The sequence below is a fragment of the Eufriesea mexicana genome, unplaced genomic scaffold, assembly GCF_001483705.2.
Source record: "Eufriesea mexicana isolate 0111107269 unplaced genomic scaffold, ASM148370v2 scaffold93, whole genome shotgun sequence".
Lineage (NCBI taxonomy): Eukaryota > Metazoa > Arthropoda > Insecta > Hymenoptera > Apidae > Eufriesea > Eufriesea mexicana.
In genome coordinates, this window is record NW_016908274.1 from 881,704 (window position 1) to 904,800 (window position 23,097).

Below are 23,097 nucleotides of genomic sequence, written 5' to 3' on the forward strand. Positions count from 1 at the left end.
TTTAAAATTTAATACTTTTTCCATACACAGTGGAAATTGGTGTTAAAAATGCATAGAATATATAATATATATATCATATATATTAATTTAATTATTAATTTAATATATATATTATATATAACAATTTTATAATCTTTTAATTATACTCGAATTTATATATCCATGTATATGTACATATACTCCAACAAAATTTGTATAACTATATTATGACATAACTATAAATTGGAAACAGCAAATATACGTAAGATTAATAAAAATATGTATAAATAAATAGTTTAACTTTCGAAACTGTCAGTCAATGAAAAATAATGTAAAAGATGCAAATTTGTAGAAAATGAACAATTAACAAACTCAGGTCCTTCAAACAACAGCACAAGATATTTCCAAGGAAAAAGAATAACTCTTATAGCTGTTAATTAAAAAGTAAAATAACTCATCTGCAATTGATATATTCGTTGCCAAAGAATCGTTAATACGATTTCTTTTTCAACAAATAATTTTATATCAAAAAAGTAAATAAAAATTACCAATTTCTTATCTAAATAAATGATATATAGTAATATAAAGATTATTTATTGTAATATCATAATTAATTGCTATAGTTAGAATATTATATACTTTTATTTATTATAATATATTATATCTAGAATAGATTAATATATGTAATCTATTATTGATGTAATACATTGTAATGTAATGTATATATAATGTATTATTGATGTAATGTGTAATAAAATATTCAGAAAGTTTGCAGCGATATTTAAGAAGAATTTTTGAAGATAATATATTTTCATAAAATTAGCACTTTGTTAAATAAGGTGTGCACCATATCTTCTGCTAACTTTTTGCCATTCATTGGCTAGCTTCAAAATTACTTTCTGAAGGAATTTTTCGTTTCTCTCGCCAATGAATTCTTTCGAATAGTTTTTGCAGGCTTCCGTGGTATTTGGTTTCTTGCCATTAAAAGAAGTTTTACAAAGACGAGAATAAACGATAGGGGGATTATACTATATCTAGTGAATAAAAGGAACGAAGTAGAACATTCCAGCTGAGGTCCAACATTCTTGATACTCTTCATCGATACACGAAGCTGAAAGTTGTCTTATTGGAAAAAGTCCCCTTTTTTATTGGCCAACCTCGAATTTTTCTCTTTAATTCCTGCATTTAATTCTCAATTACAAATACTAGTTGTTCGAACTCGTCACTCTGCCATTTGTTAAAAATTTATAATCTTCTTTCGATGTCACTAAATTTCAAATTAAGACAAATCGTTTATCAAAAATACTATGAATTATTCGAACATATTCAAAGATAACACTGTCCAACAAATTTTAACTTTTTCTGTAATCTATAATATTCATTAGGTGATTCTTGTAGAGTTTACTTTCCTTAAAACAAATCTGCAATTTAAATTTCCGAAAAATGTGAGTTTTTCTAAAAAGGCACGATTTTTGGCTAAAATGCAGTATTGCAGTAGTAAAAATTAAGAACATTAGAAGATTCATTGTTGTCTTATGGGTTAGGCGAGAGATATATGTTGTAGGATACCATTTCCAAAGAAATCTCGAATTGGCCATTGCTAACAAAAACAAATTATAAACCGATCAATATTTTCTAGAAGCAAATGGAAAAGTTATTTTGGGTAACAAAATTAAGTTATGCGGCCCCTACGGCGAGGTGAAGCGTAGGTCAAGAAAAGCATAAAAGCAGGACCCTTGACGACCAAAACAGAGTCCTTAGAAATCAATTGTCACCAGCACGAGCGTGAATCACTTGGTGTTGAAAACAGAGTTAAATTAGAGTGCGTCTTTGTGTGTTTTCGTTTCGTTAGCTTGGTGCTCTTTTCCTAAGTTAAATTAGTTTTATGAGTTTTGAGTTTGTGTTATTCTGCTCTTGTTGTTTTGTCAATTTTTGGTGTCTCAAAACCAGTTTTCGCCATCCTACAATATTTATATATATATTTCTCTTCTTCATGAAAAAATATATATATAAATATCTATATATATATTTTTAGATATATATAGTGATAATATATAGATTTTATCACTGACCATTGACCCTTGACCCTTGCCCGTTGCCATCCCCTCCGCACCACCACTAAGTCCAGTGGAGAACATCTATCCAGTGCTAAGAGAAGCCTGCAAAAGAGCTTCTAAGCTATCGCGTGGTCTTTGTACATATAAATACGTGTAGCAGACGATGAATCGAAGATCAACGGTAAATCACGGTCATTGTCGACTTCTTTTGAATTAATTACGTATCTTCTATAATAACCAAGAATGTGCTGATTTTTTCGTTTTTAATATACCTTTATGCTTCGAGCAATTTGTTATCAACAATTTTAATTTATAATATTTTTATACAAAAATATTTTAGAAAAATATTTTTAAAATACTTTTCCTTTGCATCTTTGGCTAAAATGAAGTATTACGCGAAAAGTAAAAACGTTAGAAGGTTCATTCTCATCTCAAAAGTTAGGTGGGAGTTTATTTTTTAGAAAATTTGTTTCAAAGAATTATTCGTTTTTATGTATCGAATAACGAAACTGTTTCAAATTACAAGTGAGTTAGAGAAATTTCTTATAATTTTGAGATTAGTATAAAAGAGTACATGAAAACATATATATGTAATATATATATATATATATATATGAGCCATTTACTGCACAAATTGATTAACTCTATAAAACAAAAAGTGGAGAAATGCAATGAAATAATGTATATTGTTTTTTAAAACTCCCTTTATAATTTAAATCGAAATAAATATCGTAGAATGCATAAATACAAATGTAACTTTCATCTAACGGTATATAAAATTTATAAAAAAAAATAGCCAAAAGGTAATCGTTAGTAATGTTACCATTTTTGTGTTACTAGAAGAGTTTATCGATTTGGCAAGTGAGAAAAGTAATAAATTTAAATTTTACTAAAGTTTACTTAAATTCTGATAAGATGGCACTAAAAAATTCACCGTTATCATTCATGGCTTGCTAGTGCATTTGAGTTGCATTATTGCAACGATTTACATTAGAATACGGAGTTAATCAAAGTGGCCTCTGAAATAAATTATTTATTATTCAGTGGCCAACAAATTTTTGTCGCTTAACGGTGTTAATCTTAATTATCAGGAAAAGTTATTATAAATATAAGAAGTTACGACTGTACCAAGTGCTTTGACACTTAAATTTAAGATTTTTCAAAAAGTGGAGTTAATCGATTTGTGCAGTGAACGGCTCATATGTAGGATCAGTATTTGGGTGGATTGACTTAAGATAGTATTGTTGGCTTTTTAATAGAATAAAATAAGTTTATAAATAGAATGACGGCGGCTGGCTATGAAACAAGCGAGATTCGCTATGGGCACGTTCTTCTGATCTTTCTGACTGACTTTAGACTTTGACACACTGTCTTTTACTGACAACTCTTAGACTGAAAACAGAATTTTTTGGACTCTTCAAGACTGACTCGCCCGCGCCCTTACACCATTCATTATTTAAACCATTCATTATGTCCTCTTTCATACCAAGGCTTTCTTTCCCAATCATGCACTTTTCCAAGCAACCTCGTTGGGCCAGGTACTTTAACCACTGTGAACGCATCCCTAAACTTTCACTCGACTCTACCATAAATATTCTTTGCAGTCAATCCTCTTGCACGCGGTCACTTTCGTTCTAAGTCCAAACACTCTTGACATTCTTTCAGGGCCGTCCTCATTCCAATCCTATTATATATAAAAGAATGAGATCAACTGGACGATGATTTTGGTGTCGATTACACGTGACTACAGCCCTGACGAAGCTAGATGTGTGAACAATGGCGGCAAAATTCCGCTCACGGGTTGCCGATATATATTTTACCGTTCTGTGAATATTGAATAGCATTCTGATATAGTTCCTGGATGGCTTTTTCTTCAGAAAAGCCTACAGAATACGCTATTATATAGCAAATTCGTGTGAGATAAAGAACTTTTCGTAAAAATGCAAGAATAGTGCGTAGAAAATAGGCTTAGCGCCTTATTTTTAAACTTCCATGACCAATTATAGTTCTTCAGGAACACAAATAATTATAATTATGGACATTGATAAACTCGAGATACTCTCGCATAACTTTTAAGACGAAAATGAACCTTCTAACCTTCTTACTTTTTATATAGTACTTCATTTTAGCCAACAATCGAGCTCTTTTAGAAAAACTCACATTTTTCGGAAACTGAGGATGATAGAACAAATCACAGATTAAAATTCGTGTTGAACAGAGTAAACAAGCAGATACATCATTTTATTTACAATTTACTTATATAATATTAGTCTCTTTTATTCGTAATTTATTTAATACTCCTATTTCATTTGATACCAGAATAAATAACTTTATTATTATTATTAGAATATTTTATTATTATTTATTATTATTAGAATAAATAAATAACTTTACGTGTATCTTTGAATTAACCGAGTATTCGTTGAGCCAATCAAATATATCTGATCTCGTAAATTTATGAATTAGGGTAATCTACTGTATCTAAAATTACTGTATCGTTCGATACGTCTCATCGAGTACTCAATTGTTTGAGCATAATCCCTACACAGTTGCCAAACATAATCTGAAAGCCAAAGCTAAAAACGAAACTCCACAATCACCGTTTCAAACAGCACACAATCCCCCAGATCAAACAGTATTTGGGTGGATTGACTTAAGATAGTATTGTTGGCTTTTTAATAGAATAAAATAAGTTTATAAATAGAATGACGGCGGCTGGCTATGAAACAAGCGAGATTCGCTATGGGCACGTTCTTCTGATCTTTCTGACTGACTTTAGACTTTGACACACTGTCTTTTACTGACAACTCTTAGACTGAAAACAGAATTTTTTGGACTCTTCAAGACTGACTCGCCCGCGCCCTTACACCATTCATTATTTAAACCATTCATTATGTCCTCTTTCATACCAAGGCTTTCTTTCCCAATCATGCACTTTTCCAAGCAACCTCGTTGGGCCAGGTACTTTAACCACTGTGAACGCATCCCTAAACTTTCACTCGACTCTACCATAAATATTCTTTGCAGTCAATCCTCTTGCACGCGGTCACTTTCGTTCTAAGTCCAAACACTCTTGACATTCTTTCAGGGCCGTCCTCATTCCAATCCTATTATATATAAAAGAATGAGATCAACTGGACGATGATTTTGGTGTCGATTACACGTGACTACAGCCCTGACGAAGCTAGATGTGTGAACAATGGCGGCAAAATTCCGCTCACGGGTTGCCGATATATATTTTACCGTTCTGTGAATATTGAATAGCATTCTGATATAGTTCCTGGATGGCTTTTTCTTCAGAAAAGCCTACAGAATACGCTATTATATAGCAAATTCGTGTGAGATAAAGAACTTTTCGTAAAAATGCAAGAATAGTGCGTAGAAAATAGGCTTAGCGCCTTATTTTTAAACTTCCATGACCAATTATAGTTCTTCAGGAACACAAATAATTATAATTATGGACATTGATAAACTCGAGATACTCTCGCATAACTTTTAAGACGAAAATGAACCTTCTAACCTTCTTACTTTTTATATAGTACTTCATTTTAGCCAACAATCGAGCTCTTTTAGAAAAACTCACATTTTTCGGAAACTGAGGATGATAGAACAAATCACAGATTAAAATTCGTGTTGAACAGAGTAAACAAGCAGATACATCATTTTATTTACAATTTACTTATATAATATTAGTCTCTTTTATTCGTAATTTATTTAATACTCCTATTTCATTTGATACCAGAATAAATAACTTTATTATTATTATTAGAATATTTTATTATTATTTATTATTATTAGAATAAATAAATAACTTTACGTGTATCTTTGAATTAATCGAGTATTCGTTGAGCCAATCAAATATATCTGATCTCGTAAATTTATGAATTAGGGTAATCTACTGTATCTAAAATTACTGTATCGTTCGATACGTCTCATCGAGTACTCAATTGTTTGAGCATAATCCCTACACAGTTGCCAAACATAATCTGAAAGCCAAAGCTAAAAACGAAACTCCACAATCACCGTTTCAAACAGCACACAATCCCCCAGATCAAAGTTTTCAATCGAACCTTAAGTCATGTTTGCATTCGACAACTTTTGGTCGGACGACAAGCCGATCGACCTCAAGTCGCTCAAAGTCGCCGTGTAAACACTATGCCAATCAAGTGGAAACAATTTCTAGTCGTTCAACTGGAAGTTGACCATTTATCTATTTTTGATCGAACAACCTATCGGTTCCAACTGTAGTTGATCGTGTAAACAGGGTACAATCACGCTTGCTAGAGATGGAATCAAGTATACTGCAAATAGGTTGGAAAATCGCTAGAAAGTTTCCCTTAACTGATGAATACTTCCCAAAAAAAAAAGAAAAAAAAAAGGAAAGAAAAGAAAATGAATACTTGCAAGTTGCCTCAAATCTGCATAAGGTAAATTGAATTCTATAATACTTTGAAATTATCCTACGTTGTTTTATAATACTATGAAACATAAGTGATACTTTTAAGTATCAATTCGAAAATTCAACAATTTGTTGTACGTTTGTACGAGTAAACTATAAAATTATGAATAATCAGAGGGTTAGTATTATCCAATTAAAGGTGAATGTAATTTATTTTTCAATAAACATCATTTATAAATTGTTCACGTTATATTTATTCCGGTACTTCGTTATAAACAGTTACTTTACTTTATAAATACACCAATACGAATATAATAATTAACGTTTGTAGTTATTATAAAATAATATCTGATTAGTAATGTTCGATTAATAACAAATCTATTTCGAATTTTTAATAATAACATTTTTAAAATAATTCTCTCATAACATAAGTCTCTCATAACATAAAAATGATAGCGAATAAATATTGTAAAAACAGAGTATTAAATAGTATTTACGAATCAAAGTAACCTCACAAATTTTTTAATAAATTTGCACCTTTACAATAGGAACAAGTATAAACTATTCGTGTTGTTGTTTATATATTTTTGTTTTGCGTATCTTAAATTTTATAGGACACGTATATACATACCTAGTTACCTAAATTATCGAGCAATATTTCCATTGTTAATAAATAAATCAATAATTCCATGTATAATATGCGTAGCATAAAGAATGTTAACTCTTTGCACTCCGAATTATTTTTCAATATTGTTGCCAATAATTCTCTACTGTTTTAACTATTTCGTTTGAAATTTACTTCACAAAACAGTTCCTCGACTGCTACTTATTGTAAAGAATTTTGATTATTAATTACACTAACTATAGCTCTTAAACATTGTTACAATTTATATTTCGAATTTAAGTAATTCAAGTAGTTATTTTCTGTCTACTTATCCAGTAAATAAGGAATCAAAATACGTGGAGTGTAATTCGACATAGGAGTTCCTATGATAAAAACTGATGTCGAGACACAATCGACAAAGGAGTGCAAAGGGTTAAGAGTGTTTGGAACATAGGACGAAGTCCTAACCGCGTGCAAGAAAATTGATTGTAATATGTATATTTATTTATATTTATGATAAAGTGGAATGCGAAAAACGAGTGAAAATTTACGAATGCGTCCTGAGTGTTTGAAGTACCTGGCCCAGCGAGGTCGCGAAGGAAATGCGTGTTTGAGGAAGAAAGCCTGAGTATGAAAGAAGGCAGAGTGTAAGGTTAAAATAAAGCTACAAGGATGCGAATAGGTCAGTTTTGGGAAGCCAGTGTTTTTAGAATTCAAAGTATAGAGAGTCAATCGTAGAAGTCAGTTTAAAATCAGAAATCAATCGGTCTAAAAGTTGTCGTTTGTAGAAATCAGTCTTAGAAATCAATAGTTAGAGCGTGAGAGTAAAAGTTCGAGTGAGCTCGTGATCAGTTGGGATAAGCGTTGCATAGTTATTATTCTATTATATTAATAGAATTTCTATTAATAAAACTTATTTTGTTCCGTGAAGAACTGCAATATTATCCCAGTCGATCGCTTCCAATTACGACCCTAAATATATTAATAACGAAATAATGAAACCAGAGTTTGAAAACGAAAATCAATCAGAAGTTACCCATTGTGAACGCTGCCTTATGGAAGCCACACGCAACGCATCAATGCGTGTCGGGTTGCTCAACGTCAGGCGCCTAAAATCTTGGTCTTTAAAGCTTCATAATTAACAAATAAAACGAGATCGAAGGTATGTTTATTGGACAAAAAATGTTCCTTTCATTACCCTTTATCACCTCTTGTCTATATTTCTGAGGTAAATTGTATAGAGCATCGCTAAAGGCGAGGACGATGCGGCGCGAAGCGGAACGAACGTCTAGAACGTGATAAATATTTTCCAGGGCCGAGGAAAAGCACTTCACCGCTTCATTACCTCAGCCACGCCGCCTTCATCCTTAGCCATTTTAAGACGAAGTACTTCGAAACGAGTTTACGACGCGTCGATTCTACTGTCATCGAAAGTTGGACGGCTGGATTATGGGGTTGACGCGTGTTACAGTTTGGAATAGGGTGAAGTTTCCACCGATGAACAGTGACTTTTAGTTAAGTCGAATGACACGGCTGTTATTGTACTATTCCGAAACATCTCTGTGGGAGGAGAAATATCGAAGAAATTGACTCTGTTATAATAGGGAATATCATAAAATATTACCTACTTAGAAACAGGATAAATCTAACAAAATAATTCTGTGAAAGAGATAAGTCAAATATTTTTATTTCTGATAGTTAATAAAGATTAGTCTTTTATTTTTATCATTTCTTTTTGGGACATATATAATATATAATTTATAATATTAATCTAACAAAATAATTCTGTGAAAGAGATAAGTCAAATATTTTTATTTCTGATAGTTAATAAAGATTAGTCTTTTATTATTATCATTTCTTTTTGGGACATTTATAATTTTCGGATCTTTTTGGGACATTTCGAATTTTAGGATCACATTTCCTCACTTTATAGTCTATAAGCCTTATCTCTTACAGACTATAAAATATATATAAAATTTTATCATTTTATAGTTTATATAGAAATTGGAAATTACTTTCTTTGTCGATTGTTATTGTTATTATTCAGGAAAGAGAATAATCTCTTAATCCTACTTTCCCCAAAATTTGTGATGTTAATTCTGATTTTGAATTTGAAATAGAGAATTATTCGGGTTTCAACGAAGAAGGTGATTAGGTAAACACGCATTCGAATGTCGGACGTGTGTAGGCATAAATAATTAGATTTACCTTGGAAGAAGATTCGTAATTGATTATTCCAAATATTTCATTGACGACGATTTTCCACAGCATCTCGATAAACGATGATACAAAATGGCCGAGTTTGAATTTTATAATTTTATCGCATAATGTGATGACTATTACGTATATATTACAGGACAGTCAATTATGTGTAGACTATATATAACTGTATTGTTGAAATGAAAAAAATTGTATTTAACAAACTAAATTTGAATTAAAAAAAATAACATCGGCGATATTAATTATTTCGAAATACAAGGTGGATTCTTTATCGCGAACCTGATACCTTATACATCGTGTAAAATAAAATTTGAAACATCTGGATAAATTTTTAATTTCCAATACAAAGAACACGACATTAGAATCTTTAATATTAATTATTTCGAAATATATAAGTCCCGCAAAAGGTCACGTCGGCCCTGATTGTATCACTATCTGTTGCAAGACTACGCTACATTTGTCGAATGAAAAAGCTTACAAATTACTCGGGAAAGTTTGTTTATATAGTTTGTTTATCACGAAAGAAGAAAAAAGATTCATTTTATTAGTGTGATAACTGCCGTGTAGCTGTATGTATCGACCAATAAGAAAAACGCGTTTATGCTGCTTCTACGACGGCGTTAGAATGGGTGAGTTAGTGAGGTTTGGTGGGGATTGGATCGTACGTTTTGCTCAGTGGACTTCTTGTCTGCAACGCACAGTACGTGAACTGGGCGATTTATCAGTCAGTCTTCAGTGTAATCCAATAGGTAGAAGCGATATCGGTCTGTTAGGTGAACCCTTTGGGAGAGAAACAGTTCGTATAAGAAAAGTTTATCGGCTATCTATGATTTATTACCGCTATTTATGACCCCTTAATATAATTTGTGAGTAATTAGAATTCTTTCTTCTTCTTTCACAGTGTACAATTCACTGCAACAAATCTGCATTGGAATGCAAAGAATGCAAGATCGAGATGTATGCCAGAGATGTGGTAATGGTTACATATATTTTTGAATATATATGTGTTGATATAATAAAGTAGCGATGTATGTAAGAAAGGGACGAGTGGAACAAGTATGCATAGGATGGCATCCTAGATATAGGATCAAAATTATTTTTCAATTTATTTATTATGATTGATATCTGTATTCCTTATTATTTTAATGATTTCTATTTTTTATCATACTACAAAATTCTACAAAATATACACATATCATATCATTCTACAAAAGTATTATGGTAGTTGCAACTTAGAATTATTATCTTAAACAGTATCACGGATTAAAATATGCGCGGTAAATTTAAAAAAGTAGTTGCAACTTAGAATTATTATCTTAAACAGTATCACGGATTAAAATATACGCGGTAAATTTAAAAATTTGTAGTGTTAATATTAGATTGATATAATTTAAAATTTAAATATAAAATTCGAAATTATTTTAAGTAAAAAAGGGATGAGTTGAACAAGTATGCATAGGATGGCAATATCTAATGAATCCAGGTTATGTGGTAAATGAGTATGCGTGTAATTGATTGAGGTATTGTGTGAATTGTGTATGTCAATGTAATGTATGAAAGAAGAAAGAACAAAACAAGAGTGATTTGGCATAGGTCAGTTGCAATTAAGTTTTAATGGTGAGAAAAGGTGTGAGCATGTGATTGTAATAAATTAATTATGTTTAAACTTAACCCTTTGCACTCGTGAGGTGAGCTTCAGTCAGCATTTCATAAAATTTGCAAGATCGATATTAATTAATATATCAAATTTAATGTAATGTAACAGTGTGCGAGGTATCGAAATCAAATAATTCTACAATTCTGTTATTATATAATTCTTTATTTACTGCTGAAAAAAGTATCGTCAGTTTTTTAGTAGAGAATCTTTGAATTTCTACTCCTCTCTAGCCGAAAAATCGTCGAGTGCAAAGGGTTAATATTTGTGTTTGATAATCTTTGTAAGTAAATAAAGAATTGTTCTTAGTGTTATTAAAATTTCATCCACCACGAACAACAGATTGCTTCCCGGTAAGTTTTTAATACGACAAAATCGTCATTTCGTGTGAAAAATTTTTCGTTAAGATAGCACATCGTGAAGTTAAATATCTTTCGTTTGGAAATATGTTTAGGATATATTACATTCGTGTGTTCTTAGGAGATAAAGTTGCAGGTACCAGGGGTGTTTGTTCCCAACGCGTCTGACCATAAACTATCCAATTTCCCTTATGCTCTTCCAGCACCCTTCCGCGTTTCCTTCTTCCCGGCACAGGAGCCGTACGAATGAATCACGTAGTATGTTGACATAACGCTCTATGTGTGCATTAGTGGTAGCTTGAAAATTGTCTCGATCGCAAGTTCGAACTAATGGGAAAAGTTTAAAAGCGTATGCAAATTCGCCAGAAATTGCATTTGCCATACTCGAATTACACGCTGGGATGCTAATTGAGTAATTGCCCTAATATATCCTTTGTTTGGATAATTATAATAAAGTTTCTTCACCGAATTCCGGGTGAATTCCATTTTTTTAAAATTACAGCGAATTAAAAGTTGCAAAATTTGTTGATGCAGAAGGGATTATTGAAGAGAGAATTTGTACTACAAAACTGAAATTAGTAATAAATTGTATCTTTCAAGATTACGATAGAACTTTAAAATTAGATGTTTATTTGTATTATGATATTTATAAAAATTGTATTTATCGCTTTATTTATTTATTTCCTGTAATTGGTATATTTGAAAATAATTGGAAAATAAAATTATGAATTTAGATAAGCTTATTATAGAAATTGAAATTAGTATTTATTACTATGTATTATGAGTGATTATTTAGAATAATTATTTAATATCAGATAATATTTATTAATATAAAAACGTTTATTTGACTTTTGGAAAATGAAGAAAATACACAGTGAATGATTTTATTTTCTGTAATGACAGTTGCTTGAAAAATCTAATCCCATGAATCACAAAATCTGATGAATTATAATTCGAGCGAATCTCATTACTGCTAATTCAAATGTACCGTAAATTAATCAAAGATAAAAGCTATTGTTAATGAATAAATTAATACAGTATTTCACTGGTTTAAACGGATAAATTAAAAATGCTAAAATTAATTAATTCGTAACCAAAATTATTCTTGATCACTGATATTTCCTTAATTTTTGATTGATTATTTATTAGTTATATTTTTGTTAGTTATTTATATATTATATAAAATTTGTCAAATAATAAAATTTTCAATAAACAAAAAATTTTAGAAAGTATAATAAAATATTGAAAAAATTCTGATTTCATCCTTTTCGAAAAATATGGAATGAGAAAACAAATCGTAAGTAAATATTTGTAAGAAATTTTTAACCATATTAAATTTGAATTTTTAGTATAATAAATATGATATATTAAAAGAAAGGCTTCTACTATACTTCTACTATAATTACAATATGCAATGAAATATTCTTAATTGAACAAATAAATTAGTCAAATTCTTAAAATAAAATATCTAGCAGACGTAAACAGGTAATTCTGAAAGCTAACAAATTAATTGATTTTTACCAAAAGAGAAAAGAAAAAGAAAACCACGAGGAAATAAATAGTGAAGAATAATGAAGAAATAGAAAAATGTAGAAAATAGATATAGAGATAGATTACATGAAATACAGTATTGAATAGATGGATATAAAAACAGATATGGAGAAAACATATTAAACGTGGAATAAAATGAAATCCATAAAAAGCTGTGCATACACGACCAGGCACATTGGACATAAATCTCGTTGAATTTCTACTGTACCATACGTAACGATGGAAAGTGTATTGAACGATAAATCGTGCTTCGTGTTTTTATGCTTTTATACCTTAATAAAATAAAAATTGCGTTGTCAATATTGACTGTGATGGTATATGAACTTTTTACTGAACATAAATGTACCTTGTATATAATTACTGTAATCAAAAATTTATTCTCAAGTCCAATCCGTTTAGTAACAAAAATATGTCAATAGTATAAAATACAGGATTGTTTGTACAAGAAGAAACCAAAGCATAGAGAGATATTAAGCAAGAAAACTCAAAAAAAGAATGAATTATGCGACAATAAAGTACAACTTAAATTAATTACTCCTTCAAGATTATTTTTCCATATGTTGTTTTGATACAAATATTTATTTTATTTTATTGCTATATTTTATGACGATTATTAGATTTTTGTATTAATTTATATTTCACATTCATTTATTTTATTATATTTTACACCGTTTGATTTGTTCTCTCGTAAAGAAGATTGTTTAAGGAAAATTAAAAGAAAAACAATAGCTATTATTTATTTGTGCTAGAAATAAATTTTATCTAATTTTTCTCTCGTAGAGCTTTAAAGGAAATTAAAATAAAAGCAATAGTTATTATTTATTTATGTTGGAAATATATTTTACTTCGCTTATAAGTTTATGATTAATTTATGGTCAACTATGGTTGGATAATATTTTTTTACATTTTAACAAGATCTGAAGAGCATAAGTCGATGCAAATAAAAGAAAAATAATTATACAGTATACATTAACAGAAATAACCGATTATACATTATATACTACTATAGTATATACCATAGTATACACTATATAATCGTTTTATCTTATAATTTATTCTTCATTTAATAAAATATATATTTCCCACCATTAACTATTAAAAATAAATAATTTTTATAGCAAACATTTTCTACATCCAGTAATAAAATATTGTAGTTTTATTCATTCTGTATTAAAAAAATTCTTTCAAAAATTACATACAGAATGAATAAATTACGCTATTCGATATCAAGTACAACTATAAAACATATATCAAAATGTTTGAAACATTAAAAATTTCTTATTACGTAATTATTTAATTAATTTTTCAAGCTTATGTGCAAAATATATAATATTCTTGTAAAAATATATGCACAAGACCTGAAAACAATTGTCTCTTGGTTTCACACGGAAACGCACATTCTGATTTATAACTAAAGAGAAAGAGAAGAAGAAAAAGATAGACACAAACTAACTGAAGATACGAGGATCATTATCTCTCTCTCTCTCTCTCTCTCTCTCTCTCTCTCTCTCTCTCTCTCTCTCTCTCTCTCTCTCTCTAAAAACAGTTTAAACAAACATAGAAGAAAAGAATCTGTAAATAATCACGTGAAAAAATTCTACATAATGTATATTTATATTACCTGGGTACAATTTCAAAGTATTAATCATTTATGTACTGTGCTACTTCATGCAAGTGTAAAAGAAAATGTTTAAAAATAATGACATTAAAAATTGTAAACATAATATACTACATAATATATATTTATAAATTTATATATTCATATATCACTAAAAATATATATAATATACAATTTCTCTTGTATATTATATATAACAATTTAAAAATAGTCTGCAACTTTTATACAGAATATTATAATTGTTGCAATAACTACGTGTAACTAATACTGTGTATTATCGTATCATAAATAATTAAAAGCTATATATATAACATATTCTTTACACCATTATACTGTATAATTGTTATCGTATATTGAAAATAATAATTTGGTAGTAATACGTAATATTTGTTGTGTGTACTACAAATAAAAATTTTTAAGCTATTTCTAATATTTATTATGCATACCATAAATAATAATTTAAAAATAACTTGTAACATTTTTTATTTTTAGAATAATGTGTTAGTAGTTAAGTTATAGTAGTTATTAGTATTTAGTATTTACCACGATAATTGCTATAAACTTTAAATAAAAATATAGAATTCCTATAAATTTTTATTCAAAGTTAATTGCTACATAAGATATTAATCGTCGCGTATACTATTTGTACACGGTAAATTACTATATCCAAAGGTAAAGGTAGAGGAAACCTTTACAATATTTCTATTTACTGCGTGAACCAAAAACTTAGGTTTCCACTAAAATAGCCCACATTAATAAGCAAATTACTACTGTATACTGAAATCAATAACAATGGTACAGGGACTATACCTATTAACTATGAATATCGTCAAAAAGAAACGCAAACGAATCCCTATCAAAAATTATTATTTACGAATTTTGAATAAACCTTTGATTTAAATAAATTTCTAAGCATGGTTATAACAAATATTTGTTACATTGCAGTTAGTTATAAAAAATTGCCTGAATTATTAATCGATACGTAGTAACAGAAAATATTAGCCAGTATCATTTTTAAAACAATTGGTTAAAAGTTTAAGTTAAATATATTTCTAGAAATTATAGAAACTATAAAAAGGTTGAGTATCGAATCTAATATAAATCTTAATATTTTTTAGACTTGTGTGAAATTAATTAAATAATAATTAAAAGCAAACAACCGAAGCGGTGAACAAAGACTATCGTATTTAAATCACGGACCAGGACGAGAGAGAGAACAAAGAGGGAGGATAAAGATGCAACCGTTGAGGAAAAAACCCAAGCGCCACCTGTCTATCGATAAGCGATAATAATTATTTTTTTAATTCATCGCGGTCAAGAAATAATCACTGCGTCGGTAATACCACCAATTATCTTCTTCCTATCGATCGGTAAGGACGAGTCAAAATGGCGGAGGGGGGTTTTATCGAGCCAAGGGAGTCTCAAAAAAAAGAACAATCCTGAATTTCTCATAATAACAATCGCGCACGCAGCATCCTTATCCCGCCAAAGTTCGGACTATGTACTTTACTTTGAAACAGTGAATGTAAGTAAAGAAAGAAAAAGGCGGGACAAGCGATTAGAATACAAACTAAAGCGACTGCAGGACGAATCGAAAATCTAAAAGAGGATGAAAAGGTGCTTACCGGTTTTGTCGTCGCGAACACCACGAAAAGCACCAGCCCTCGCTGTGGCCGCCGCACCACTACTGGCAGAGGCTTAAGCACCGCTCGACCAAAGCAATAGGTCGACGCACATGCGCACTGACTCCGTTCACCTGGGAACAGGTTGATAAAGCGCCATCTGCTGGAGGGTTGATGGAGTGAAACTTTTGCGCTTTATCATTCCTTAGTATTATGAATGTTCGCAACCAATTTATCGTACCGTGGAAGAGTGTAACTATCCTGAAAGTGAAAAGCATAAAGTATGAAGCTTTGCAAATATGCCTGAACTCGAGTAATGAATTTACATAGCTGGAACATGTTGATTTTAACGAGTAAAGAAAATGTTATTTACGATTATAGTTGTGATATATCGAAAGGTTATTTTATTCTGAAGATATGACTTTTTATTCGCGAATTATCAATTTGATTTCGAAGTTATTTGAAATAACTTAGTTTAAGAATAATAACTTCTACGTATCATGAAAGCGTGTTATACGATACTCGCACCACGCATGCGCGTTTATCGTTTAGATTAATATCGTTAGATGAAAAATCGAATGGAATAATTATTACTGTATTAATATCTACCTTGATAACTTTAACGAACCTTATTTATTGTTATAATTTTTATATTGTTAACATTATAAATGCAATATCAAAATTGTAAATGAAATATTAAAATACAAATTTTTTTATTTAATTAATAATTATTACGGTATTACTACCCACCTCGATAACCTTGAAGAAGCTTTTATTTACTGTTATAATTTTTATATTATTAATATTGTAAATGAAATATCGATGTTGCAAATGAAATATTAAAATATAAATTTTTTTATTTAATTCATAAATCAAAACTAAATACTTTAATATTTGAACAATATCGTTGATATGTATTTTTAAAATATTCGAACTGAATAAATTTATCGGATATTTTATGGTAGCTTTAAAAAATATATTTACATAATTATTTACTAAATTATTAAATTTATATAAATAAATATCTTTCCTGCTAATTCTTATTAGAAGTTGGTATACTCAATAACAATTAAAGTGTAAAAAATGTTACCTAAAAATTAATAGAATGTAAATTTAATATATATATGTCATAAGGAAATACGAGTGTATGTAATGTTTCTTTATATAAGAGAGTAAATAATTGTTCGATAAATAGTTGTTTATTTCATACTAACAAATTAATTGGACTACGTTACTTGTTCAAGTTTTACCGAATATCACTTATATCTTATGAAAAATACATTCAATATGGTTTTATTATCTCTTTTCAAACCAAAATGTTATAATAAACCTCTTAAAATACTTTTTTACGTTCGAATACAAAATTATTTGTAATTTTCTAGTAACTAATTTGTAAATAAAGTAAATATATTCAGTACTAGAGAACGATTTATTACCAAGTCATCCAGTGTCAGATACGTGAAACATCATAATATGAATCTATTCACGTCTAATTATACCCTCCATTTTTAACTTTGATTAAATAGAGTAACGCTTGAAGATAGTAACTTTTTATACGCAAAATTTGTATCGTTAACTGTTTCTGTAAATAACATATATTTCCTTAAAAATATTAATATATAAAAATATAAAATATAAAAATATTTTCTTAAATATATGAAAAATAGGGAATTTAACAAATTTACGAAATAATGTATTATACGAATAGCTTTCTAGTAAGAAAATTTAACCAGTTTAAAGATCTATTTTTGCAAAACTTTGGAGAAACTTTGGTTCAAGAAAATGAGATGATAATACGTCTCAGAGTTAAAAAGATAAGATAACATAACAAATAAGATTTTTTTGATAGTATTTTTCTTAAAATTTTTTCATATTACATGTAAATTTCAAAATTATTTATATCAAAAAATATCAAAAATTCGAGAATGGGAATAAAATTAAAAAACAGTAAAAAATTAATAACTCTGTGAACTTTTTGGGGAGGAAATTATAATTTTTTAATAAAATTAAATGGAAATTGGAAATTCTTCCAACTTTTGTCACACTAACTTAAAAATTTCAACATAAGAGTAGTATTTTTACATAATTAAATATAGTATTTTGAAACTCAATTTTATAACTAATTATACCTCTATATAGAACATTATAATAATAATAATTTGTCAATTAATATGAAAGAAAATTTAACGAAACTTACCTTAAAAATCTTCTAGACGAGCAATAGCAAACTTTATTACTTTTTAGCTAAAAAAATTTCTATCCTGTGTATATTCAACTTAATTTCCCAATAAAGTTAATAACAATAAATAAATAAATAAAAAAAGAAAAAAATTAATTCTTTTGCAACTTGCATTTATACTTTTTTTTAAATTAAATTCATAATAAGCTAATATAATAATAATAATAAGGAAACTTGTAAACTTGAACTTGTAATAGCTAAAATCCTCCAAAAAATATTACTTCCCTTCATAAGTATAAATTGCAATAACTATTCTACTAAATCAAATAATATTTTTGATACTCCAAATATTTCAATAAAATATCGAAAGTAGAACGGAAATTACGATTATAGTAAACAACGGCACACAAAAATATTGCAGTTCCATTTTCTTTCTTTTTCCATTTACTATAATAAAATATCGAAACAAGAAGAATACAAGAAAATTGTAATAACCTTAATTCTATTTTATGTAAAAACATAATAAGTGTTATTTTCTGTTTAACGAAAGCCCTTCACATATAATATTTGACATTTTCATTTTATTATTACTAAATGAAAAATATTATACATAAAGTTACCATTAAATAAATAATTAGTAAATAAATAACATAGAAAAATTTTGTTTCTTTTATTACGACTGTATCACACGAAAATATTTACAATACAATATTAAATTATCAAAAAATTTTCTATAGCATAATAAACTGTAAAAAGCAACTATAGTAAACTACAATATCGTTTTTACGTGATATCTAATGTTTCAGATTATTTAATTTTCTTAGTCTTACCTCAATAATCCTGTATAAACGAAACTGAAGGAAATCAATTTATCACAAAGATTGTGCAACCTAAAAATAACGTTTATTTAATTATTCTTCCTCTTCTAATTAATTTTCTATGAATTAATTATAAAAGTTTCTAATATTAAAGTCGTCTAACATATCGGGTTATTTAACGAAAGTTATAGTTTTAATAAATATCATGGGTCAACAGCAATCTACGGGGCATGTGACACGATAAAAATACCAGTAAATCGTTTGTCCGTGTCCTTTGTACTGTGAACAACAGTGCTGAAAATTTGATCCCCTAAAACTGGTACATTTAATCCAACGTAATATGAGACAGAATATTTTGTAACATTCGCAAAAAGAGAATTCACGTGAAAACACTGAAAAGAAATACCACATATTCTTTTTTTATTTATATACATTACGAAACATTTGACATGACATATGCAAAAATATTATTGTATCGCACATAATAACAAAGAATCTAAAAATACAGATAAAATGTTTTAAATAAAATGTAAAAGATGAATGTTGTAAAACGTAAAAAATAATTTTCAGGTTAAACAAAATCTTATAGAAAATTAAATGAATAAATATGTTATAAAAAATATTTTATAGAAATTTTTATTTTTTCATTGTCGTTGGAAGTAGAAAGCTAATTAAATTTATTTATTTTATAAAAACAAAATAAATAAATAAATACATTTAATATCATTATCGACAATACTGTGATATAATTTCTGATCAACTTCGGCATATTTTACTTTTTATTATTACACTTTATTTATTTAAAATATTTAATACACAAGTATAGGAACTATATAAGAATTGATAAAAACTGGAATATGTAATAATACTATTAAAAAGATATTTTATCATAAATAAAAAATCAAGGATACTTAAAATTTGGATAAAAATTTAGTTATACTACAAATAAACTTTTTAATAAAATTCATATTAAAGACTGAAACAATATCAATTAAAATTTCATCGAAATTAAATCAAAATTATAAATCAAGATTTTCAAATTAATTGTTGATATGTGTGAAGTATATGTTTTGTCGAAATATATGTATTAAATGTATTATATATTTGAAAACAATAATTAATATATTTCAAAGCAAGCCTAAAATATTTTTTAAAACAAGTACATGATTATTACAGTATATTCTTTACGAAGTGTATTAATATTAATTATATAGAAATAATATATTTTCTTTTCAGATCATTAAAATATTATACAACACACAACTTTTGTTTATGTTTAAAATTATTAATAAAATTTTTAGAATTATTCTAATATTAAAATTCTAATATTAATAATATATATTAGAATTTTTAATAGCCGAAAATAGTATGATCATAATTATTAAATATCTAACTAACAAGTATTGTAAGTATCATAATCATTGGATTACATTCAACAAAGCATATACGAATATCACATAAAGAATCACTGATATTTTTTGGTACACAAAACATGAACGTATATTTGATTAAAGAAGCATTTCTGGAAAATAATAAATGAACGGTATTTAAATATCGCAGAATTTTCCCAGCTTTGAATATTCATAACGAAACACATTTAACTGACAAAAATCTGTCAGTCGATATACTCGTTACAGTAAGAAAATTCAAAGACAATTGTACAGTGTTAAGAGTTTTATTTCTTGCACCTTTTACAGCGCAATTTATAACTTACATCATCTTTCCACCACTGTTTCCGTCTCGTTGATTCACGATTTGTTTGGATTTAAGAAAAATATTCGAATACTTGTCTTCTTTTGGCAGCATCTTTTGGTAGGAGAAACAGAATTTCAGAAGTTTCCTGTTTCTCTGCATAGACTTATCTCGAATTAACCAAAGGAGAGGCATAATCGTCCATTTACATATGCTTACATATACCTATAGTATGTATCCAACAACGAATATAGCTATCTCTATATTCTCTGTAAAGATGCTATAATTCGATACCGTTTCATATAACATGTCCATGTGCCGAGCTGCCTTTCGTGTAATGTACATATGTTCATAAATCTCTCTAATTATGTGAGGCATTAATAGTGATTGAAATTACATGAGTATTATACATTCTGAGGATAACGTGAGGATAGTGTAAAAGGTAATCTCAATTTTGAAAATACATGCAGCAGTCTAAGTTATAAATAATTGTTAAATTTCACCCTTTTTATCGTTTATCATATATATAATTACGTCTTTATGTTATTAGAAAAATGTCTTTGTAACAAATACATACTTCTTATAAATTAGATTTTCTCTAATATTTAAATCGTTATCTTTTTTCTTAAAATATTTTCTTACCTAAATTTAAAAAATTTATAAAATTAAACTTTCCAAATATGAGTATTTAAATTGATGATTATTTCAAATAAATTATTAAACTACGTTTTTATTGATTATATCATGTAATAAAAGACATTACATAATTTTGAAAAATATCAAATTCAAAAAGATATAGAAGAAAAATTGTCAAATGCTCTAGAAAATATTTTTATCATTCAATAATTTAACCTGATGGTCTCCATACACTGGGTGTAAAAAAATACAGAATAAAAATTATACGATATATTTATTTACCCATTACTCACTACAAAATATATAAGGGAAGATCAAATTATTTCAAATAATGATTTATAGTTAAACAAAATGAAAATAATTAACTATTGACTTTTTGTAATAAATCAAAAGCAAATATTTATACACCTATATTTTTATAAAATAATATGTCTATTTCTTGTCGAAAAACGAAAATTAAATTTTTTAGTCAAGAAAATTGTTATAAAATTATTTTATCTTTTATACTTTATATCCTAAATTTTGTTAAATTAACATAATTCAACAATTAGAACCTTATTAATTTAATTGGTTAGGAAAAATGTTAATATTCATCAAGTATTACTCAAAAATTTCACTTATAATTTACATAAGCAATATACCAAATATTAGTTTTAATAAACGATCATACCTTTTTAAGTTATTATAAGCTAAATCTAGATGCATTAAATTTTATATGTAGTTTATAACTTACGATTATATTTGTTTATAGAGTTTGTTGTCAATTTATATTAGTTTATTTATATTTGGCTATATTTAATTAAAATATTTTATCGAAAAATTTCTTATGCTCTGATTTAGATAAATAATATATTTTTCTAATTATATAAATTTCTAAATTATTAAACATTTTCGTTATAGAATATTTAATATCAAATTAGTTTTGGTTAATTAATAGTTCTTAAACCAGTATCAATTAATTTATCAAAAGTATATTTAAGTAAGTATACTCATACAAAATACATCTGAATAAATTGGAAAGTTTTGCATTTTAAACACCCAGTGTATATAAACAGCACATATATGTATACATACAATCAATATATATAAATTAAGAATTTATATCTGATGAATGTATTTCTACCTCAAAACTGATTATAATAAAAATTGATTAAATCATATAAAAATTAATTATATACCAAATCCAGTTATTACTACAGTACTTTATAAAAATAACGAAAATTACGGAGCAAAAAATTACTTTGTGGTTTTCCAATTTCAAATTTCTTATAGTTTTCTCTTATAAGAAATTTTACTGCAAAAATTTGTCTATCTCAATTGTTTCATAATTTATACTGATATATTCTAAAATCATTATCTTTTTGTATAATTTATATATATGTACTTATAATCATTATCTTTGCAACAAAAATATAGCCATCAAGGTGATATATAAGAATTTAAGCCCTGTAAAGTAATTAGAAGCAGTTTATAAGTTGTATTTATGTGCAATGTAAAATCACTTTTGTTTAATATGATGTGCCTATCTTGTTCTAAATTCATGTCCTTTGGGTTTTATATCCACGTTGAATTTGTTTACACATTTCTACAAATCGCAATTGTAAAAAAAAATCATGTTCCTTGTAAATAATATGTTATTAGCTTTGTCAATTCGAGATCAGCCTATACATATACTATATACACGTACATCATACACACACGTGTACATA

At 27.7% G+C, this 23,097-nt stretch overlaps 1 protein-coding gene across 1 annotated transcript in view; it reads right to left on the bottom strand.

Moving 5' to 3' along the window:
- The window catches only part of LOC108554896 (uncharacterized), a 64,984-nt gene extending 48,863 nt beyond the window's left edge, over positions 1–16,121 (bottom strand). Inside the window, exon 1 of the transcript XR_001890728.1 lies at positions 16,067–16,121. The gene's annotated coding sequence lies outside the window, so the exon portion shown is untranslated. The remainder of the gene's footprint in view (positions 1–16,066) is intronic.
- Positions 16,122–23,097: the final 6,976 nt, after the last annotated feature.